We start from the raw sequence: 24647 nt of genomic DNA, 5'->3' as shown, positions 1-24647 counted from the left end.
CTGGGGCGAAGCCGGACAAAGGATAGGGGTGTAACCACCCCCGTCCTGGCCCCACCCATAGGTAGGACCTAGTCACGGGCCAGCCCCTTTTCTTAGAATAAAGGTAGGAGCGAGTCCCCTTCCCAAATTGGATAATTCTGAATCTTGAACTACTTTCCACGAAAGGAACTCTTGACTATTTCTGAAGACTCTCCCTTGTGGCTAAGGAGTAGCCACCCTGCACCAGCAGGCACCACCTAAGCGCTTGCGGTTTGCTGTACGTCTCTCCCACGGATCAAGACTGCCCAGCTCGACGAGACCCGGGTTCCCTGCCATCTCTGACCTCTACCTACATCATCAGCCCAGCTGAGATTCGTAGGTGTGACGAGACCTGCGGGACCGGCCATCTTCAGAACCTGCACGACGCTTATCTAGCACGCCCACCGAGGGACCCTCGAGTGAGTGCACCTAGGGTTTGAGAAGCCCTAACCCTGAGCGGCTCCAGCACCGAAGTCTGCCTCCCCAGCATCCACGAGATCTGCGTGGGGGCCCTTCTGCTCCTTACTGCTCACCGCGTTGCCCGACCACTCGCCGACCGGCTTGTGGCCCTCTTCACGACGCACCACGACAGACTTTCATCACTGGTCTGGTTGCTCCAGACTGGCTCTTGCTCCCCTTCAACGGAGGAGTACCTCGGACCCTCCTGGTCCACTCCCGACGCCATCTTGACTCCACCGCGTGGGTTTGCCACTGCCAAGACCTGCTGCCCCATTCCTGGGCCCAGCATCATCGACAGCAGACACCTTTGTGGGACAGCTCGCCCTCCCTCCGGGTCGCCGCCGCGCCTCCTGGTCCAAGGAACACCCGAGTCCGACGTCATCCACTCACCTGGTCGAGGTGACTTCAGCCGGTACCCTCCTGGTGCCCACACGATCGCTGGCTAGCGGTTGAGAACTGAGTCCCCTCTGCTTTCAGGTTTTCCTTCATCCCCGATCCAGGCTTGGATCTCGCTGAACATCGACACTGGTCGCCTGCCAGCAACTTCTTCTTTCAGGCTCCTGAGGCTACAACGAGGACTCCCGACATCTTGCCGAACTTCACGCAGCCGCAGCCTCTGGGCTAGGTAACTCGAGCGTTTCGGTGCTCCATCGCAGGTTCGCTCAACAAGTGTCCAGTTCCTTTTTCGTTTAGTCCCACTGATCGGATTCCTCCGGAATCAGTAACTTTAAACTATCCAACCTTTCCCATTCCACTTGCAGTGTAAATGGTTTCGTGCCCTTCGGGCACTTGTGTAAATTGTGCAACCAGAAGTATTTTCATAAGAGTTTTGTAGTGTGCTTAGCTCCCTGACTCATAAAGAGCCAGGGTAGTCTTGTTATAAATAAATATCCTTTATTTTCATAACAACTTGTGTGGTGTCCTTTCACTTGGTATTCAAGGGGTATATGTGATGGTAAACAGCTGGCTTAACACGCCCTCTAGAGTTTAGCCTAAAGACTGCTCGTATCCACGCTACTAGGATAGCTGGTCTATAAGGTTGACTTACAACCAATCATCAATAAGGGTCGTTTGGAATGATACACAGTGATCACTAGAATAGTGAGCACTACATATCAGGCCAACTTCTCACATTGGTGAGCAGCGGTTGGGATTTGAGCTTGCTGTTGTTTTACCACACACGTATCCTAAGAATATCGAAGTGAAAGATCACATAAGTACCCAGGTACATATAACTTAACTTAGAATACTCTGAGTTCTACTGAACCAGCTGTTGTAGTGTAACAGGGCTTAGCACACCCTGACTACAACTCTTAGCAAGGGATCAGTAGGTAAACAAATAGTGTAGGTAGGTGCATCACTTACACCTCACTAGAAGCATGTCGGTCCACGGAGAGTCTGCGGAGACTCCCTTAGTGGTCAGTGACCCTCCACAGGTCGTGTCACGATATGCAGCTCTTAGCTTCAAGGAGATGAGACAACTGTGTGCCTCCAGGAAGCTAAACCAGGGTTCTAACCCTACCATCGCATTTCTGATAGGTCTCTTAGAGACGTACGATGCTAGGAGGTCCTCTAACACAGGTCCCCCCAAAGCTGATGGGAACATGCCTCCCTTAGAGGGAACCCTTGGTGACCCAGACCTCGACCTCCATACAGAGGAGGAAGACGAGGAGGAGTTATCAGGAGACGAGGCAAACAAAGGTCCAGTGGTAGTCGGCAGGCTTACGAGGACCAACTTAAGCAGGCATGAGAATGGAACCGGGGGAGCCCCGGCCCCACGCTCAAGCAGGCCTAACATTGGGAACGGACGAGCTAGGTCTCTCTCCAGAGGCTCTAACAGATCTGTTCGTACACATGTCTCTCAGGCATCTTCTCAGAGAGGAATGACGTCCCCTCAGAGAAGGGAGCATGAAGCGAAGATGAGGGAAGTCAATCTAAGGATCGAGCGGGAAGAACTTGCCCTCGCCAAAGAAAGACTTGCCTTAGCCCGAGAGCAGAAATTAAGTGGGTTAGATCCCACTGGTGGCAGCATTCTCATTAGAGAGAAAGACAGGGGTATAGATACTAGACACCTGAGTAAAATAGTGCCCCCCTTTAAACAAGGGGACGACATCCACAAGTGGATAACTGCTTTGGAGAGGGCCTGCACTGTCCAGTGCGTCCCCCAAAGTCAGTGGGCAGCTATACTGTGGCTCTCCTTTGAGGGTAAAGGACGAGACAAGCTCCTCACTACTAGAGCTGAGGATGCGAACAACTACCAAGTCCTGAAGAATACACTGATTGATGGGTTCGGCTTAACCACCGAGCAGTACCGGGTGCTGTTCAGGGACACCCAGAAAATTCAGTCTCAGGATTGGACTGACTTTGTCGATTGTGCCACTAAGGCTTTGGAGGGCTGGTTGCTGGGTAGCAAGGTTACTGATTACACAGGATTGTACAATCTTATCATGAGAGAACAGATTTTAAACAACTGTCAGAACCAATTGTTGCATCAGCACCTTGTCGACTCGGATCTGACCTCTCCCCAAGAATTGGGAAAGAAGGCAGACAGATGGGTCAGAACAAGGGTCAAGCAGAACCAGACTCAGAACCAGGGTGGTCAGAAGAAAGCAGACCAAAAGGGTAGTAACAAGAACGAACAAAATGACCAGAAGTCTTCGACACGTCCCCAACAAACCAAAGAGGGTGGGGGTCAGGCTTCACAGAAGAAGAAGACTCAAGAAGGCCAGTCAAAAAGGTGGTGCCAATACTGTAAAAGTAAGACTCACTGGTTTAGTGAGTGCACCAAGAAAGGAGGGCAAACTCCTGCCACTGCAGTCCCTAAGGCACCTGCACCCCCTAGTACAGTCAGCAGTGGTAGTGCGCCTCCCAAGGCATTAGTTGGGTTAACCTTGGGAACCGAGGGGAGTGACGACTTAGTCAGCACGCTCACTCAGGCCGTCCTTGTCTGTACAGGGGATATGGATATGTCCCCTGATGCCAGTCGCAATACTTTGGGCAAATACAGACAGACAACTTTGATCAATGGAAAAGTGGCTCAGGCCTACAGGGACACTTGTGCCAGTGTCACCATGGTGACGCCTAACTTTGTGGACCCTGGACAGATCATGCTAGGTACCGATTACCTAGTGACCAATGCCAGCAACGTCACTACCAATCACAGTATGGCAGTTGTTGATTTCTCCTGGGGAGGGGTAAGTGGCCCGAAAAAGGTTGTGGTTAGTTCAGACCTCCCCGTAGAATGTCTGTTGGGCAATGATTTGGAAACGTCACAATGGTCAGAAGTGGAGCAGAGGACTCACATGGAAATGTTAGGCTTGCCAGCACATGTCCTTGCTGTGACCAGGTCACAGGCCAAAAGATGCCCCACTGAACAGGTGCTGGATCCTGGAAGAACGGACCAGACACCTTCCAAGAAAAGGAGCAGTAAGGGTAAGGCTTCGCCTTCCCCCTTGCCCCAGGTCGTGGATCAAGTCTCTGAGGAGGCTGACCTTAAAGAACTGAGGGAAACTGAGCCGAAAGAGCTTGAACCTGGTCAGGTTGAGTTTCTGGGCTCAGGGGGACCCTCCAAGGAAGACCTGGGGAAGGCACAGTTAGACTGCCCCTCACTTGAACCCCTCAGACAGCAGGCTGCTGCTGAGGCTGCAGGGAACGCCACAGGTACCCACAAAGTGTACTGGGACGATGGACTCCTGTACTCCGAGGCAAGAGACCCCAAACCTGGCGCGACCAGGAGGCTGGTCATCCCCTTGTCTCTGAGAGGTTTCCTTCTTACCTTGGCCCACGAGATTCCCCTTGCAGGTCACTTAGGCCAGAATAAGACTTGGGACAGAATTGTTCCACACTTTCACTGGCCCCACATGTCCGAAGATACGAAGGAGTTTTGCCGCTCCTGTGTCACTTGCCAAGCCAGTGGTAAGTCAGGTGGCACGACAAAGGCCCCCCTCATACCACTACCGGTGGTGGGGGTACCCTTTGAACGAGTGGGGATCGACATTGTCGGACCAATGGAACCCCAGACAGCATCAGGGCACAAGTTTATACTGGTGGTGGTGGACCACGCCACCAGGTATCCTGAAGCTATTCCCCTTAGGACCACTACAGCACCTGTGGTGGCACGGGCCCTAGTTGGAGTGTTCTCCAGAGTGGGCTTCCCTAAGGAGGCCGTCTCAGACAGAGGTGCAAACTTCATGTCGGGATATCTGACTGCAATGTGGAAGGAGTGTGGTGTCAACTACAAGTTCACCACACCCTATCACCCACAATGCAATGGGCTTGTTGAGAGATTCAACAGGACCCTAAAAGGGATGATTCACGGACTACCTGAAAAGCTTCGGCGGAGATGGGATGTTCTGATACCCTGCCTCTTGTTCGCCTACAGAGAAGTCCCGCAGAAGGGGGTTGGCTACAGCCCTTTTGAGCTTCTGTTCGGACATCCTGTAAGGGGACCCCTTTGTTTGGTAAAGGAAGGATGGGAGAGACCTCTCAAAAAGCCGGCATCAAACATTGTGGACTATGTGCTCGGTCTCCGCTCGCGGATGGCGGAGTACATGGAAAAGGCATCTAAAAACCTTGAGGCGAGCCAAGAATTACAAAAAGCTTGGCATGACCAAAAGGCTGTCCTGACTGTGTACCAGCCTGGACAGAAGGTGTGGGTGCTGGAGCCAGTGGCCCCAGCAGCACTCAAAGACAAATGGTCTGGGCCCCACACGATCATTGAGCAAAAGGGAGAGGTCACCTACCTGGTAGATCTGGGAACTCCCCGGAGCCCCCACCGGGTGCTCCATGTAAACAGGCTCAAGGCATATGTCGACAGGGAGGGCATGGGCTTGCTCATGGCCACAGATGAGGGACAGGAGGAGGAGAGTGACCCTCTCCCGGACCTGCTCTCTCAGAACCCTGACGATGGGTCAGTAGATGGTGTTGTCTTTTGTGGCAGCCTCTCTGGACATCAACAAAAGGATTGTAAACAGGTTCTTCAATCCTTTCGACATATGTTCTCTCTGACACCCAGTCAGACCAATTGGTGTACCCATGAGGTCGACACTGGGGACAGTCTGCCCGTAAAGAGTAAAATCTATCGACAGCCTGATCATGTCAGAGACTGCATCAAGACAGAGGTGCAGAAAATGTTGGAGCTGGGAGACATTGAACCCTCGGACAGCCCCTGGGCTAGTCCCGTAGTTCTCGTGCCGAAACCTCACACCCAGGGCGGTAAGAAAGAGATGAGGTTTTGCGTGGACTACAGAGGTCTCAATGCAGTCACTAAGACTGACGCCCACCCGATACCAAGAGCAGACGAACTTATCGACCGGTTGGCTTCGGCCAACTACTTAAGTACGTTTGACCTGACAGCTGGGTATTGGCAAATCAGGTTAGCTGAGGAGGCCAAGCCCAAAACAGCATTTTCTACCCCGGGTGGGCATTATCAGTTCGTGGTAATGCCCTTTGGTTTGAAAAATGCACCTGCCACCTTCCAAAGGCTGGTGAATCGAGTTCTCACTGGGTTGGACGACTTCTGTGCGGCGTATCTGGACGATATCGCTGTCTTTAGCGCCACCTGGGAGGATCACCTGGTCCACCTGAGGAAAGTGTTAGAGGCCCTGCAAAAGGCAGGCCTCACTATCAAGGCCACTAAGTGCCAGATAGGGCAGACACAGGTTGTATACCTGGGCCACCTTGTAGGTGGAGGCCAGGTTCAGCCATTGGAGAGCAAAATACAGGCCATCCAGGACTGGGCTCCTCCAACCACCCAGACTCAGGTTCGAGCTTTCTTGGGCCTGACTGGTTATTACCGGAAATTTGTCAGAAATTATGGATCCATTGTGACCCCGCTAAACGACCTGACAAGTAAAAAGATGCCAAAAAAAGTTCAGTGGACAGCAAGCTGTCAGAAGGCATTCGATGACCTAAAGCAGGCCATGTGCACAGCACCGATCCTAAAGAGTCCAGACTACTCCAAACCATTCATTGTCCAAACAGACGCTTCGGAGTTGGGTGTGGGAGCTGTTCTATCTCAACTGAATTTTGATGGTCATGACCAGCCCATAGCTTTTATTAGCAGGAGGCTGACCCCCAAAGAGAAGAATTGGTCAGCTATTGAGAGGGAGGCCTTTGCTGTGGTTTGGGCCCTGAAGAAGTTGAGGCCATACTTGTTTGGCACTCACTTCAAGATTCAGACCGACCATAAGCCCCTCTTGTGGCTAAATCAAATGAAGGGTGAAAACCCCAAACTACTTAGGTGGTCCATTTCCCTACAGGGGATGGACTTCACAGTGGAGCATAGACCTGGCACTGATCATGGCAATGCAGATGGGCTCTCCAGGTATTTCCACTTAGAGCAAGAAGACTCACCTGGTCAAGGTTAGCTTATTGTCCCAAAGTTTGGGGGGGGGTCATGTAGGAGAGTAGGGTCTGCAATCCTATGATCACCCAGATTTTTGCTTTTGCTTCATTGGTTTACGACTTTCCCTGGCTGTGGGCCTGCCAATCAGACCCACAGCCTAGCTGTTCTCTCTCGAAATTAACACACATGTACGTTAGGTGCATCCACTAATTGGAACTGGGCCGCCTTGTCAGTCCCTGTCTCAGCATACCACAGGTATCCAGGGCATCGGTGTACCCAGGGCCTACCAGGGGCTGCAGCATGTATTATGCCACCCTTGGATGGCCGTCCAAATCTGACACAACTGGCTGCACGACAGCTGGGGCAAAGTGATGTAGTCACCCGTTGCTGTAGGTGTAGTATTCCTACACCTAACCCTAAAATGGGCACATGGATTCCTATCAGTCACTCCTATGGCAGGCCTTATCAATCCTGAAGGCAGAGTGCTGGGAATCATGTGGGACGGTGCTCTGGCGCGAGCTGAGCCCGTCGACGGCTTGCGGAACCAAGTCCTAATAGCCGTTCCATGGTGACGCGGGCCAACTACTTTAATATGCATTATAATCCTTGCGGTTATTTGCTAACTTTGGCATCGCATCACCCACACATGTCGAGTAAGGTGTCATACGAATTGGGATACGAACCCCTCGCCAATTCTGGCGACGAGGTTAGCATTCCCCCCTTTTTAGAGGGGCACGACATGGAAGTAACCTTGAACCCCGGTTAGAAGTTGACTCAAGCCTCAGCATCACAAAATGGATGCTGCCACCAGACACAAGTCTGACCTCCTGCTGCTGGGAGACCTTCCAGCGGAGGGAGCTTGGACAAAGGGTTTCCTGTCGAGGGCGGTGTTAGCACCATCCTAGACAGGGTTTGTGTATCCCAGGTAGGCAGGGCTGAAAGGAAGGTGATTGCAAGTGGCACCCCGGTGCTCACTGTGCATAGCCCGGCTCAAACCAGTTTCGGGGGCAACCCTGCCCCTGAGCTGGGGCGAAGCCGGACAAAGGATAGGGGTGTAACCACCCCCCTCCTGGCCCCACCCATAGGTAGGACCTAGTCACGGGCCAGCCCCTTTTCTTAGAATAAAGGTAGGAGCGAGTCCCCTTCCCAAATTGGATAATTCTGAATCTTGAACTACTTTCCACGAAAGGAACTCTTGACTATTTCTGAAGACTCTCCCTTGTGGCTAAGGAGTAGCCACCCTGCACCAGCAGGCACCACCTAAGCGCTTGCGGTTTGCTGTACGTCTCTCCCACGGATCAAGACTGCCCAGCTCGACGAGACCCGGGTTCCCTGCCATCTCTGACCTCTACCTACATCATCAGCCCAGCTGAGATTCGTAGGTGTGACGAGACCTGCGGGACCGGCCATCTTCAGAACCTGCACGACGCTTATCTAGCACGCCCACCGAGGGACCCTCGAGTGAGTGCACCTAGGGTTTGAGAAGCCCTAACCCTGAGCGGCTCCAGCACCGAAGTCTGCCTCCCCAGCATCCACGAGATCTGCGTGGGGGCCCTTCTGCTGCTTACTGCTCACCGCGTTGTCCGACCACTCGCCGACCGGCTTGTGGCCCTCTTCACGACGCACCACGACAGACTTTCATCACTGGTCTGGTTGCTCCAGACTGGCTCTTGCTCCCCTTCAACGGAGGAGTACCTCGGACCCTCCTGGTCCACTCCCGATGCCATCTTGACTCCACCGCGTGGGTTTGCCACTGCCAAGACCTGCTGCCCCATTCCTGGGCCCAGCATCATCGACAGCAGACACCTTCGTGGGACAGCTCGCCCTCCCTCCGGGTCGCCGCCGTGCCTCCTGGTCCAAGGAACAGCCGAGTCTGACGTCATCCACTCACCTGGTCGAGGTGACTTCAGCCGGTACCCTCCTGGTGCCCACACGATCGCTGGCTAGCGGATGAGAACTGAGTCCCCTCTGCTTTCAAGTTTTTCTTCATCCCCGATCCAGGCTTGGATCTCGCTGAACATCGACACTGGTCGCCTGCCAGCAACTTCTTCTTTCAGGCTCCTGAGGCTACAACGAGGACTCCCGACATCTTGCCGAACTTCACGCAGCCGCAGCCTCTGGGCTAGGTAACTCAAGCGTTTCGGTGCTCCATCGCAGGTTCGCTCAACAAGTGTCCAGTTCCTTTTTCGTTTAGTCCCACTGATCGGATTCCTCCGGAATCAGTAACTTTAAACTATCCAACCTTTCCCATTCCACTTGCAGTGTAAATGGTTTCGTGCCCTTCGGGCACTTGTGTAAATTGTGCAACCAGAAGTATTTTCATAAGAGTTTTGTAGTGTGCTTAGCTCCCTGACTCATAAAGAGCCAGGGTAGTCTTGTTATAAATAAATATCCTTTATTTTCATAACAACTTGTGTGGTGTCCTTTCACTTGGTATTCAAGGGGTATATGTGATGGTAAACAGCTGGCTTAACACGCCCTCTAGAGTTTAGCCTAAAGACTGCTCGTATCCACGCTACTAGGATAGCTGGTCTATAATGTTGACTTACAACCAATCATCAATAAGGGTCGTTTGGAATGATACACAGTGATCACTAGAATAGTGAGCACTACATATCAGGCCAACTTCTCACAGTTGCATCAGGCACCAGGTAGGGTTGCCACCTGTCCTTTTTGTGATCGTTCTTTTAATGTCTGAGTCAGTACAAAAACAGGGAAAATCACCTAAAGACAGTATGTTTTCCCCATTATCAGTACATTCTTAAAACACTAATTATAATAACAATGCACTTTGAAATGTGTTTATGATGTTTCTAATGACCCCCTGAGTGATAATTAAAGTAAATAAACTGATAAAAACATCATAACGTTTGGCCATGGACATGAAGAAGCACGTAACAGGTGCGTTCTCCATGGCCTCTTCTGGGGTGAATGGGATGGCCAAAGGCCATGTGTGGGTTGGCCTGTCCCACCTAGCCCCCCAGTAGAATCTGGCCTGATTACATTACTATCTATCAATTATTCAATCACATTATTTGTAAAGCGCATTACATACCTGGTAGGGTTTCAAGGCGCTGGGGGGGTGTGGGGGGGGTGGTGCTGTTACTGGTCGAAGAGCCAGGTCTTGAGTTGTCTCCTGAAAGTCAGCAGGTCTTCGGGGAGGGTGTTCCAGGTCTGGGCAGTGCGATGGGAGAAGGACCTGCCTCCGGAAGTGGTTCTTGGGATGCGTGGGACCGTGGCCAGGGCGTGGTCAGCGGAGCGGAGATTCCTGTTGGGTACGTAGAAGGAGAGTCGACTGTTGAGATAGGCTGGGCCGGTTTTGTGGAGTGCCTTGTGTGCGTGGATCAGGAGCTTGAAGGAGATTCTTTTGTCGACTGGGAGCCAGTGCAGGTTCCTCAGGTGGGGGTGATGTGGTCGTGGCGCGGGACGTTGAGGATCAGGCGTGCGGAGGCATTCTGGACTCTGTAGTTTGCTGATGATCTTGGACGGGGCTCCGGCGTAGAGGGCGTTTCCGTAGTCGAGTCTGCTGCTGACTAGGGCCTGGGTGACAGTTTTTCTCGTGTTAGTCGGAATCCATCTGTAGATCTTGGGGAGCATGCGGAGGGTGTTGAAAGAGGTGGAGGAGACTGCGTTGACTTGTTTGGTCATGGAGAGTTTTGAGTCGAGGATGACACCCAGGTTCCGTGCGTGGTCGGTGGGGGCCGGGGGGGGACCCCAGTGATGTGGGCCACCAGGAGTCGTCCCATGCGGAGGGTTGGATCCGAGGATGAGGATTTCCGTCTTGTCTGTGTTCAGTTTGAGGCGGCTGTCCTCCATCCAGTCGGCGACGGCCTTCATTCCCTGGTGGAGGTTGGATTTGGTGGTGAGAGCGTCCTTTGTGAGGGAGAGGATCAGCTGAGTGTCGTCGGCGTAGGAGATTATGTTGAGGTCGTGCTGTCGGGCGATGCGTGCTAGAGGTGCCATGTAGACGTTGAACAGTGTCGGGCTGAGGGAGGATCCTTGAGGGACGCCACAGATGATCTTGGAGGCCTCGGATCGGAACAGGGGGAGGCGGACTCTCTGAGTTCTGCCGGAGAGGAAGGAGGTGGTCCAGTCCAGGGTTTTGTTACGGATCCCTGCGTCGTGGAGGCGTGTGCGTAGTGGGCAGTGGCAGACGGTGTCAAGGCGGCGGAGAGGTCCAGGAGGATGAGGGTCACCGTCTCGCCGTTGTCCAGCAGGATCCTGATGTCGTCTGTGGCGGCGATGAGGGCGGTCTCGGTGCTGTGGTTGCTGCGGAATCCTGATTGGGACGGGTCTAGGATGTTGTTGTCTTTGAGGTGCCGGGTGAGCTGGGTGTTTACTATCTTCTCGATTACCTTTGCTGGGAACGGAAGCAAGGAGATGGGCCGGAAGTTCTTGAGGTCGCTCGGGTCCGCCTTGGGTTTCTTCAGTAGGGCGTTGATCTCTGAGTGCTTCCCACTCTCAGGGAAGGTGGCGGTCTCGAAGGAGAGGTTGATGATTTTGTGCAGATGGGGAGCGATGGACTTGCTGGCTTTGTTGAAGATGTGGTGCGGGAGAGGGTCGGATGGGGATCCGGAGTGGATTGTTCCCATGGTCTTGATTGTATCCTCGATGCTCACGTTGGCCCAGGTTGTCAGGGTGTCGTGGGCGGTGGGGTGCGGTGGGTTCGGTGCGGTGTGGTCGGCAAGGGTCGTCCGGGGTCTGAAGCTGTCGTGGATGTCGGTGATTTTCCGGTGAAAGAAGGTGGCGAGAGAGACGCACAGGGCTTGCGATGGTGGGATGTCGTTGGCGTTGGAGTTGGGGTTGGAGAGTTCCTTCACGATGGTGAAGAGCTCCTTGCTGTTGTGTGTGTTATTGTCAAGGCGGTCTGTGAAGGAGGTTCTTTTGGTGGTCCTGATGAGGTGGTGGTGGTTGCGGATGGCGTCTTTGTGGGCAGTGCGGCTGTCTGGCGTCTGGTCGTTGTGCCATATGTTTTCCAGTTTTCGGCAGGTGCGTTTGGAGTTGAGGAGTTCCGGGGTGAACCAACTGACTCTTCTGCTGGTGTCTGTGTTGGTGGGGTTTTTCAGTGGAGCGACGGTGTTGACGCAGTTGTTCATCCAGCGTTCGAGGGCGAGTGCACCTTCATCCGGGTTGGTTTGGGTCGTCAGGGGGTTGAGTGCGAGGTTTGTCTGTAGTTGTTCTTCAGTGATTTTGCCCCAGCTGCGGCAGGGGGTCTGTAGGGTGCGGTGGTGTGTGGGTGGTTTTCGGAAGGAGAAGTGGATGCAGTGGTGGTCTGTCCAGGTGAGTTCGGAGGCGTGGCTGAAGGCGACGTGGGGGCTTGAGGAGAAGATGACATCTAGCGTGTGGCCGGCGCTGTGGGTTGGCGTCGTGATGAGCTGTCTCAGTCCGAGGTTGGCGAGGTTGTCGATCAGGGTGGAGGAGTTGCTGTCATTGTTGTTCTCCAGGTGAAAGTTCAGGTCTCCGAGGAGGATGTAGTCGGTGGAGGTCAACGCGTGTGTGCTGATGAGGTCGGCGATGGAGTCGCAGAATTAAGGCCGGGGTCCTGGAGGTCTGTAGACGAGGGTGCCTCTTAGGGTGGTCTTTGGGTTTGTGTGGATCTGGAAGTGCATGTGTTCAGCGGTGCTGAGGGTGTCGTTGCTGTTTGTTGAGATCTTGATGGTGTTTTTGTGGACGATGGCGATTCCTCCTCCGGCCCTGTTGGTGCGGTCTCTGCGGGTGATCTTGTACCCGTCTGGGATGGCTATTGTGATGTCTGGCGAGGAGGATTCGTTCATCCAGGTCTCGGTCAGGAAGGCGACGTCCGGTGATGTGGTGGCGAGGAGGTCCCAGAGTTCGATGGCGTGTTTGTGTGCAGAGCGGGTGTTGAGCAGGATGCATCCTAGCTGGTTGATTTCCGTTGTGGTGGGTGTCTTGGCGCTTTCGTGGCAGGAGAAGCTGCAGTTCCGGCAGGTGAAGGGGCTGTGGGTGCGCCTCGGGGTGGCCTTGCAGCAGGTGTGACTTCTTCCTGAGTTGAGAGCGATGAGGGTGTTGGCGTCGTAGCGGAGGCAGCGGTCCTCGTGGCTGCTGCGGGGGGCAGGGGTTCTGGCGTGGACGGGTACAGACGGGCTTGCCTTAGGCGCGCCTTCGGCACGCCAGCGGTGCGCCCGCTGCGCGCATCCGCTGAGCGGCTACGCAGCGGCCGCCATATATGGGGAGGTGGGGAGGGAGGAGCAGCTGGGAGGCAGAAGGCGAGGGACGGGTGGAGCGAGTGGGCGTGGTGGGGGCGGGGCCGCAGGGGAGGCAGCGGCGGGTACGGGGCCGGGGAGCAGAGCGGGGCGACCGCGGGGTAGTGAAAGGCAGGGGTCGAGAGGGCACGGAAGGCAGCGCGAGGGACACAGAATCAAAGGGGCAGCAGTGAACGAAACAGACACAGGCACAGAATCAAGCAGCGCAAGGAAGTGGGGCACAGAATCGGGGCACAAAGTAAAACGGGGCAGAAGTAGATGAAACAGAGGCACAGAATCAAGCAGTACAAGGAAGCGGGGCACAGAATCGGGGCACAAAGTAAAAGGGGGCACCAGTAGATGAAACAGAGGCACAGAATCAAGCAGTACAAGGAAACGGGACACAGAATCGGGGCACAGAATGAAAAAGGGGCAGTGGTGAACGAGACTGAGGAGAGGGGAAACGGGGCACAGAATCAAAACGGGGCACAGAACAGAACGGCGAGCGGGGGGAGGGGTGGCACAGAAGAGGAGCGAACAGGCAGAGAAGGCACAGAAGCGGGTACAAACCAAGGCCACCACTGGCCACCAGGAATGAGGTGCAGGTGGAAGCCTGCGGTTGGTGGAGGGCCTCGACTTCGGTGCAGAATGAACACTTCAGCTGGGGTGCAGGTGGAGCTGCAGCGGGAGGGGGAGCGACCTACCAGGAAGGTCACTGTCGCTCCACAGTTAGGTCTACTCCCCACACACTACTGCCCCAGGGCTCCACGATATACACTTGTTGGACTTGGTGCTTTTTGCAGGGTCATCCCTGAACTTTTTGCCTTCCTCCTATATTTTTCTGACCTGTTTTTGGCTGTTTTATGACTCTGGCCACTTTACCACTGCTGATCAGTGCTAAAGTGCATATGGTCTCCCTATTGTTAAATTGATGTATTGATTAGTGACTCCATGATTGGGTTATTTGATTTACTTGTCAGACCCTAGTACAGTGCACCATGTGTGCTCAGGGCTTGTAAATCAAATGCTGCTGGTGGGCTTGCTGCACTGGTTGTGCCACCCACAGAAGCAGCCTGTAAAGTGTGTCTCAGGCCTGCCATTGCAGAGCCTCTCTGCAGTCTAGTACTGGCATGTCGACTTGGTGAGTGCACCCACTTGCCAGTACCTAAACCATCCCTTTTCTTCATATCAGACACCCCTAAGGTAGGCCCAAGGGCAGGGTGCATTGTAAGTATAAGGTAGGACATGCCCTGGTGTGTGCGGCATGTCCTAATAGTGAATTACAGCCATTTTCGTTTTTCACTATTGCAAGGCTACCTGTTCCCCATAGGCCAGATTGGGCAGTTTGATTATAACATCCTAGAATCCTAACTGACCCAGGGAACATGGTAGAAATTCGAGTTTAGTATGCCTGAACTCAGAATGATAAAATACATCTTTTAGTGAAGTTGGTTTTAACATTCTGTGTTTGAAAATACCACTTTTAGAAAGTAGGTATTTTCTTGCCCAACTGTCCAAGCCTGCCTCTGCTAGGTTGTGTATTGTGTGTCTGGAGTTTGAGTGAAAGGGGCTAGGAAATTCCAGGAGACAGGGTGAGTCAGCTCTGGGCTGAATAGAGAGATCTGCATGTAGATGGGTGGGGGGAGTTGCACCTGGGACCTAAATAGGGCTGTGCCTTCCCTCCACAATGCTGGCTCCACCTCCTGTGGTGCGTCTGATGTCCCTGGCCTGCACTCTGAAAAGAAAGAAGGAGTCTTGTCACAAAGTGCTCCAGGACTGACCAGAACTGGTTTGGACTAGGCAAAGGCCTCTCTGCCTTCAGAGAACAAAGAGAAAAGTAGTATAAATATGGGGACCCAGTCTTCAAGACCTTAGATCACTTCTGGAACAACAAGAAGAAACCTCTGCCAAGGAGAAGAACCAAAAGAAGCTGTAGGAGTGGACTGCCCCCCTGCCAGTGGGCTGTGTTGGCCTACAGTGGTGTCTTCAGTGCCAAGGAGAGGAGAAGGAACTTTTGTGTGTGCTTCATCATCTTGCAGAATATTTCTCCATTGGCTTGACCTTGTGCCTGCCTCCTGCTGAAACCTCAGGGACAACAGACTTCACCACCAGCTCCCTTCTGAATTTCCTTGCTGGAAATTCTATCTGCAGAAGCCTGCATGTCGCTGGGAGCTGGAATCGCGACGGAACAAGAAGAAGCGCGTCACCGCCGCAGCTGTAGTCATCGCATCGCCGGAGAAGCGTGCCGCCGCTGCATCTCCCAGAAGCGTGTCTTCGTCGCAGCTGTCTGCTGTTGCATCACTAGAGTATGCTTGTCTGTCTGTTCTCTGCCAGATGCTTTCGTAAAGTAAATAACCATGTAATCACAAGGAAGATATGGTGCTTGGCTGAATATATTCTCACCCATAGGGCAGGGGACAAATGTGAGCATTTCATAATCTCATTCCTAGTTACAGTACATTGCACATTTCCATGTTTTAGTCAGTGTCACTAAAATTATGCAATTTTGCGGCTGTGGTGTCTGTGTTCAGTTTGAGGCGGCTGTCCTCCATCCAGTCGGCGACGGCCTTCATTCCCTGGTGGAGGTTGGATTTGGTGGTGAGAGCGTCCTTTGTGAGGGAGAGGATCAGCTGAGTGTCGTCGGCGTAGGAGATTATGTTGAGGTCGTGCTGTCGGGCGATGCGTGCTAGAGGTGCCATGTAGACGTTGAACAGTGTCGGGCTGAGGGAGGATCCTTGAGGGACGCCACAGATGATCTTGGAGGCCTCGGATCGGAACAGGGGGAGGCGGACTCTCTGAGTTCTGCCGGAGAGGAAGGAGGTGGTCCAGTCCAGGGTTTTGTTACGGATCCCTGCGTCGTGGAGGCGTGTGCGTAGTGTGCAGTGGCAGACGGTGTCAAGGCGGCGGAGAGGTCCAGGAGGATGAGGGCCACCGTCTCGCCGTTGTCCAGCAGGATCCTGATGTCGTCTGTGGCGGCGATGAGGGCGGTCTCGGTGCTGTGGTTGCTGCGGAATCCTGATTGGGACGGGTCTAGGATGTTGTTGTCTTTGAGGTGCCGGGTGAGCTGGGTGTTTACTATCTTCTCGATTACCTCTGCTGGGAACGGAAGCAAGGAGATGGGCCGGAAGTTCTTGAGGTCGCTCGGGTCCGCCTTGGGTTTCTTCAGTAGGGCGTTGATCTCTGAGTGCTTCCCACTCTCAGGGAAGGTGGCGGTCTCGAAGGAGAGGTTGATGATTTTGTGCAGATGGGGAGCGATGGACTTGCTGGCTTTGTTGAAGATGTGGTGCGGGAGAGGGTCGGATGGGGATCCGGAGTGGATTGTTCCCATGGTCTTGATTGTATCCTCGATGCTCACGTTGGCCCAGGTTGTCAGGGTGTCGTGGGCGGTGGGGTGCGGTGGGTTCGGTGCGGTGTGGTCGGCAGGGGTCGTCCGGGGTCTGAAGCTGTCGTGGATGTCGGTGATTTTCCGGTGAAAGAAGGTGGCGAGGGAGTCGCACAGGGCTTGCGATGGTGGGATGTCGTTGGCGTTGGAGTTGGGGTTGGAGAGTTCCTTCACGATGGTGAAGAGCTCCTTGCTGTTGTGTGTGTTATTGTCAAGGCGGTCTGTGAAGGAGGTTCTTTTGGTGGTCCTGATGAGGTGGTGGTGGTTGCGGATGGCGTCTTTGTGGGCAGTGCGGCTGTCTGGCGTCCGGTCGTTGTGCCATATGTTTTCCAGTTTTCGGCAGGTGTGTTTGGAGTTGAGGAGTTCCGGGGTGAACCAACTGACTCTTCTGCTGGTGTCTGTGTTGGTGGGGTTTTTCAGTGGAGCGACGGTGTTGACGCAGTTGTTCATCCAGCGTTCGAGGGCGAGTGCACCTTCATCCGGGTTGGTTTGGGTCGTCAGGGGGTTGAGTGCGAGGTTTGTCTGTAGTTGTTCTTCAGTGATTTTGCCCCAGCTGCGGCAGGGGGTCTGTAGGGTGCGGTGGTGTGTGGGTGGTTTTCGGAAGGAGAAGTGGATGCAGTGGTGGTCTGTCCAGGTGAGTTCGGAGGCGTGGCTGAAGGCGACGTGGGGGCTTGAGGAGAAGATGACATCTAGCGTGTGGCTGGCGCTGTGGGTTGGCGTCTTGACGAGCTGTCTCAGTCCGAGGTTGGCGAGGTTGTCGATCAGGGTGGAGGAGTTGCTGTCGTTGTTGTTCTCCAGGTGAAAGTTCAGGTCTCCGAGGAGGATGTAGTCGGTGGAGGTCAACGCGTGTGTGCTGATGAGGTCGGCGATGGAGTCGCAGAATTAAGGCCGGGGTCCTGGAGGTCTGTAGACGAGGGTGCCTCTTAGGGTGGTCTTTGGGTTCGTGTGGATCTGGAAGTGCATGTGTTCGGCGGTGCTGAGGGTGTCGTTGCTGTTTGTTGAGATCTTGATGGTGTTTTTGTGGACGATGGCGATTCCTCCTCCGGCCCTGTTGGTGCGGTCTCTGCGGGTGATCTTGTACCCGTCTGGGATGGCTATGGTGATGTCTGGCAAGGAGGATTCGTTCATCCAGGTCTCGGTCAGGAAGGCGACGTCCGGTGATGTGGTGGCGAGGAGGTCCCAGAGTTCGATGGCGTGTTTGTGTGCAGAGCGGGTGTTGAGCAGGATGCATCCTAGCTGGTTGATTTCCGTTGTGGTGGGTGTCTTGGCGCTTTCGTGGCAGGAGAAGCTGCAGTTCCGGCAGGTGAAGGGGCTGTGGGTGCGCCTCGGGGTGGCCTTGCAGCAGGTTTGAGTTCTTCCTGAGTTGAGAGCGATGAGGGTGTTGGCGTCGTAGCGGAGGCAGCGGTCCTCGTGGCTGCTGCGGGGGGCAGGGGTTCTGGCGTGGACGGGTGCAGACGGGCTTGCCTTAGGCGCGCCTTCGGCACGCCAGCGGTGCGCCCGCTGCGCGCATCCGCTGAGCGGCTACACAGCGGCCGCCATATATGGGGAGGTGGGGAGGGAGGAGCAGCTGGGAGGCAGAAGGCGAGGGACGGGTAGCGCGAGTGGGCGTGGTGGGGGCGGGGCCGCAGGGGAGGCAGCGGCGGGTACGGGGCCGGGGAGCAGAGCGGGGCGACCGCGGGGTGGTGAAAGGCAGGGGTCGAGAGGGCACGGAAGGCAGCGCGAGGGACACAGAATCAAAGGGGCAGCAGTGAACGAAACAGACACAGGCACAGAATCAAGCAGCGCAAGGAAGTGGGGCACAGAATCGGGGCACAAAGTAAAACGGGGCAGAAGTAGATGAAACAGAGGCACAGAATCAAGCAGTACAAGGAAGCGGGGCACAGAATCGGGGCACAAAGTAAAAGGGGGCACCAGTAGATGAAACAGAGGCACAGAATCAAGCAGTACAAGGAAACGGGACACAGAATCGGGGCACAGAATGAAAAAGGGGCAGTGGTGAACGAGACTGAGGAGAGGGGAAACGGGGCACAGAATCAAAACGGGGCACAGAACAGAACGGCGAGCGGGGGGAGGGGTGGCACAGAAGAGGAGCGAACAGGCAGAGAAGGCACAGAAGCGGGTACAAACCAAGGCCACCACTGGCCACCAGGAATGAGGTGCAGGTGGAAGCCTGCGGTTGGTGGAGGGCCTCGACTTCGGTGCAGAATGAACACTTCAGCTGGGGTGCAGGTGGAGCTGCAGCGGGAGGGGGAGCGACCTACCAGGAAGGTCAAGGTTCGCTCCACAGTTAGGTCTACTCCCCACACACTACTGCCCCAGGGCTCCACGATATACACTTGTTGGACTTGGTGCTTTTTGCAGGGTCATCCCTGAACTTTTTGCCTTCCTCCTATATTTTTTCTGACCTGTTTTTGGCTGTTTTATGACTCTGGCCACTTTACCACTGCTGATCAGTGCTAAAGTGCATATGGTCTCCCTATTGTTAAATTGATGTATTGATTAGTGACTCCATGATTGGGTTATTTGATTTACTTGTCAGACCCTAGTACAGTGCACGATGTGTGCTCAGGGCTTGTAAATCAAATGCTGCTGGTGGGCTTGCTGCACTGGTTGTGCCACCCACAGAAGCAGCCTGTAAAGTGTGTCTCAGGCCTGCCATTGCAGAGCCTCTCTGCAGTCTAGTACTGCCATGTCGACTTGGTGAGTGCACCCACTTGCCAGTACCTAAACCATCCCTTTTCTTCATATCAGACACCCCTAAGGTAGGCCCAAGGGCAGGGTGCATTGTAAGTATAAGGTAGGACATGCCCTGGTGTGTGCGGCATGTCCTAATAGTGAATTACAGCCATTTTCGTTTTTCACTATTGCAAGGCTACCTGTTCCCCATAGGCCAGATTGGGCAGTTTGATTATAACATCCTAGAATCCTAACTGACCCAGGGAACATGGTAGAAATTCGAGTTTAGTATGCCTGAACTCAGAATGATAAAATACATCTTTTAGTGAAGTTGGTTTTAACATTCTGTGTTTGAAAATACCACTTTTAGAAAGTAGGTATTTTCTTGCCCAACTGTCCAAGCCTGCCTCTGCTAGGTTGTGTATTGTGTGTCTGGAGTTTGAGTGAAAGGGGCTAGGAAATTCCAGGAGACAGGGTGAGTCAGCTCTGGGCTGAATAGAGAGATCTGCATGTAGATGGGTGGGGGGAGTTGCACCTGGGACCTAAATAGGGCTGTGCCTTCCCTCCACAATGCTGGCTCCACCTCCTGTGGTGCGTCTGATGTCCCTGGCCTGCACTCTGAAAAGAAAGAAGGAGTCTTGTCACAAAGTGCTCCAGGACTGACCAGAACTGGTTTGGACTAGGCAAAGGCCTCTCTGCCTTCAGAGAACAAAGAGAAAAGTAGTATAAATATGGGGACCCAGTCTTCAAGACCTTAGATCACTTCTGGAACAACAAGAAGAAACCTCTGCCAAGGAGAAGAACCAAAAGAAGCTGTAGGAGTGGACTGCCCCCCTGCCAGTGGGCTGTGTTGGCCTACAGTGGTGTCTTCAGTGCCAAGGAGAGGAGAAGGAACTTTTGTGTGTGCTTCATCATCTTGCAGAATATTTCTCCATTGGCTTGACCTTGTGCCTGCCTCCTGCTGAAACCTCAGGGACAACAGACTTCACCACCAGCTCCCCTCTGAATTTCCTTGCTGGAAATTCTATCTGCAGAAGCCTGCATGTCGCTGGGAGCTGGAATCGCGACAGAACAAGAAGAAGCGCGTCACCGCCGCAGCTGTAGTCATCGCATCGCCGGAGAAGCATGCCGCCGCCGCATCTCCCAGAAGCGTGTCTTCGTCGCAGCTGTCTGCTGTTGCATCACCGGAGAAGCGCGTTGCAACCATGAGGGTTGCCGTCACATCATCGGAGAAGTGTGTCGCAGGGCCTGTCGCGGCTCCAAAGTACAGAGTCGCCGCAAGGCTGCCTGGGCGTGCCCGCATCGTCTCAACATCGTCGCATCAAGGGCGCCATCTTATCGCATCGCACCGGATTGTCGCATCGCATCGAGGCGCCATCTTGCCCCATCGCAACCGGGCTGCAGCATGAGAATCTACGCATGCTCTGCGGTAAGAATCAAGACGCATCCCCTACTCTGCGCAAGCATTGAGGCGCAACGCATCATCTCCCCCGAAGCAAGGAACCGACGCATCTCCAACGCTGCGAGCCTTTTGTTTATTTTGCGTTACGCATCCAGGTACTTTTGTGAGAACTGTGTCACATTTACCAGCAACTTGAACTAAGTTAATTCTACAATTTTTAAGTCAATTTTGAGTACAGTATTGTGGATTTTTGTCATTTGTGGTCTTGTGTTAAGTCTATATGAAGAATACTTATTTTTATAAAACCTGTGTGGTGTCCATCTGTAGTGGTTTCACTGTATTAGTGTATGTGTTCACAAATACTTAACACACTGCCTCTGAGATAAGCCTGTCTGGTTGTGCCAAGCTACCTGACTTAGAAACAAGGGTCCCTATTTGGTCAAAGGTACCTACCTCTGCCAACTAGAGACCCCCAGTTCTAACACCACTGCTCACACTACTGCCCCTGTAATCCACAGTTCCTTTTACACTGCTCACACTAGTGCCCCTGGGCTCTAAGCTCCTCCCTGTCTAACCATCTGCTGCAAGCTCTGCCCCCTCTGACCCAGGACTCCGTGCTCCTCACACTGTCTGTCCATCTGTCCTGAAACGCTCACACCCTTTGTCCAGGCAGGTACCTCAAATGCTTGGATGCTTCAGTGGACCTGGACATCTCCCGGGTAGCCTAACAAAATGACAAGGCCACTTGCAGAATGTGGTAATGGGACACTCAGCCTCCTTTATCTCATAAATAGTCACAGATCTGGGTGGGGGTGGGTGAGCTACGCCACGTCCCTGCCCCCAAGATGGATGCCACGCGTGGCTCGGCAAGGATTTCAAGCCATTGTTATAGGGCCCACTGTACGGCTGGAGCCCGGAAGTTGCAGACGGCCAATTACTACCTTTAATAATTCATCACTTCCCCTAATGGGATGAAAGAAAATAGCACTTCACATCAATGCAACGTTCATTATTCATACACTGCCAACTGTGAGCTTTAATTAACTGGAAATACTGAGGCTTAAGAGGGATCGGTCCAGTGTGCGTAGACCCCGGGGTCAGAGGCCGGACACTGGCTTCAGTCACTCCTCCGTGCCCCTGTGCAGTATGCACAGACCAATAAACAAACTGTTTGAACAAGAGAGTCCAAGGGAAAATTTTAAAGACCACTAAGGATTGTATCCCCAATCAACTATTAACAAACACAAGAATCCTAGGGTCTACGAACTACCTCTAAGTTTCCTACTTAAACCTATGCGATAGTGATGAACCTAACTGGAAAACACTATTGAGCAGAATGTTCCTAAGGGCAGATCCCTTTAAGGACGTAATCCCTCACTCACCAATGGTGACATGCTTCATCATAGGGACTCTCCTCCCAAAGGAAAACCCTAGTTCCTTTGGGGGCTACAACCCCCTCTCTGAGAGGGAGGAGCTCAGGGATGTTTTATTTCTAGTATTTAGGACTGACTTAAAGGGATCTGCCCTCAGTGTGCACAGACCCCAGGGGCAGAGGCCGGTCACTGGCTTCAGACTCTATTCCATGCCCCGGTGCAGTGTGCACAGACCCCAGTGGCAGAGAATGGACACTGGCTTCAGTCCCCGCTCCATGTCCCAATGCAGTGTGCGCAGACCTGGGGGCAGAGGCATGTCACTGGCTTCTGTTTCTGCTCCATACCCTAGTGCAGTGTACATAGACCTTGGGGGCTGAGGCCAGGCATTGACTTCAGTCACCGCTCCATACCTCAGTATAGTGTGCACAGACGTGCAAAGACCCCAGAGGCTGAGGCTCGGAAAATGACTTCAGTCTCTGCACCATACCCAAGCGCAGTGTGCACAGACCCTGGAGGCAAAGGCTAGACACTGGCTTCAGCCACCACTCCCTGCCCAGTAGCAGTGTGCGCAGACACCCGGGGCAGAGATTGGACACTGGCTTTAGTCACTGCTCCATGTCCTGGTGCATTGTGCGCAGACCGCGGGGGCAGAGACCGGGCACTGACTTCAGTCACTGCTCCGTGCCCAGTTGCTGTGTGCACAGACATTGGAGGCAGAGGCATGACACTGGCTTCAGTCTCTGCTCCATACCCTAGTGCAGTGTGCACACATTCTGGGGGCAGAGGCCGGGCACTGACTTCACTCACCGCTCCATGCCCCGGTGCAGTGTGCGCAGACCCTGGGGGTAGAGGCCGGGCACTGCCTTCATTCTCTACTCCATGCTCCAGTGCAGTGTGCACAGACCCTGGAGGCAGAGGCCAGACACTTGCTTCAGTCTCTACTCCATGCATCGGTGCAGTGTGCGCAGACCTCGGGGGCAGAGGCCGGGCACTGACTTCAGTTGCCGCTCCATGCCTCAGTGCAGTGTGACCAGCCCCCAGTGGCTGATGATGGACACTGGCTTCAGTCTCCACTCCGTGCTCCGGTGCAGTGTGCGCAGACCTTGGAGGCAGAGGCCAGGCAGTGACTTCACCCACCGCTTCATATCCTGATGCAGTGTGCAGGCTGGACACTGGCTTCAAGCACAGCTCCATGCCCTGGTCAGTGTGCGCAGACCCAGGGGGCAGAGGCCAGGCACTGGCTTCAGTCACTGCTCCATGCCCCGTGCAGTGTGCGCAGACATGGGAAGGAAGAGGCATGACACTGGCTTCAGTCTCTGCTCTATACCCCAGTGCAGTGTTCACAGACTCTGGGGGCAGAGGCCGGACACTGGCTTCAGTCTCTGCTCCATGTTCTGGTGCAGTGTTCACAGACCCCGGGAGCAGAGGCTGAACATAGGCTTCAGTCTCCACTTCATGCACCTGTGCAGTGAGCGCAGACCTTGGGGATGGAGGCTGGACACTAGCCCAGGTGCAGTGTGCTCGGACCCCGGGGCAAAGGAGTGATACTAGCTTCAGTCTCCACTCCATGCCTCTGTGCAGTGTGACCAGACCCTAGTGGCTGAGGATGGACACTGGCTTCAGTCTCCACTCTGTGCCCCGGTGCACTGTGCACAGACCCTGGAGGCAGAGGACAGGCTCTGACTTCACCCTTCCCCCCGATGCAGTGTGCAGGTTGGACACTGGCTTCAGCCACTGCTCCATGCCCTGGTCATTGTGCGCAGACCCTGAGGGCAGAGGTTGGACACTGGCTTCAGTCACCCTTCCGTGCCCCTGTACAGAGTGCGCAGACATTGGGGTAGAGGTATGACACTGGATTCAGTCCCTGCTCCATACCCCAGTGCAGTGTGCACAGACCCTGGGGGCAGAGGCCGGACGCTGGCTTCAGTCACCGCTCCTTGCCTCGTTACAGTGTGTGCAGACCCTGGGGCAGAGGACGGACACTGACTTTAGTCACCGCTCCTTGCCAGTTGCAGTGTGCACAGACATTGGAGGCAGAGGCATGACACTGGCTTCAGTCTCTGCTCTATACCCTAGTGCAGTGTGCACAGATCCTGGATGCAGAGGCCAGATACTGGCTTCAGTCTCTGCTCCATGCCCCGGTGCAGTGTGCACAGACCCCCGGGGCGGAGGCTGTACACTGGCTTCAGTCTCAACTCCGTGCCCAGGTGTAGTGTGCACAGACCCGGGGGCAAAGGCGGGACACTGGCTCCAGTCTTGACTCTGTGCATTGGTGCAGGGCGCAAAGACCCCGGGGGTAGAGGCCGGACACTGACTTCAGGCACCGCTCCATGCCCCAGTGCAGTGTTTTCACAGATCCTGTAGGCAGAGGCTGGACACTGGCTTCAGTCTCCGCTCCATGTTCTGGTGCAGTGTTCGCAGACCCTGGGAGCAGAGGCTGGACACTGGCTTCAGTCTCCACTCCGCGCCAGGTGCAGTGTGCTTAGACCCCAGGGGCAAAGGCGGAACACTGGATTCAGTCTCCACTCAGTGCCCTGGTTCAGTGTGCGCAGAACCTGGGGGCAGAAGCCAGGCAGTGACTTCAGTTCCTGCTATAAACCCCGGTGCAGTGTGCAGGCTGGACGGTGGTTCCAACCACTGCTCCATGCCCCAGTCAGTGTGCGCAGACCCCAGGGGCCAGACACTGGCTTCAGTCACCGCTCCATGCCCCAGTGCAGTGTCCGCAGACCCCGGGGGCCGAGGCTGGACACTGACTTCAATCTCCACTCCGTTTCCAGATGCAGTGTGC

The sequence above is a fragment of the Triturus cristatus genome, chromosome 8, assembly GCF_964204655.1.
Source record: "Triturus cristatus chromosome 8, aTriCri1.1, whole genome shotgun sequence".
In the NCBI taxonomy this organism is placed as follows: domain Eukaryota; kingdom Metazoa; phylum Chordata; class Amphibia; order Caudata; family Salamandridae; genus Triturus; species Triturus cristatus.
This window is presented reverse-complemented; position numbering follows the sequence as displayed.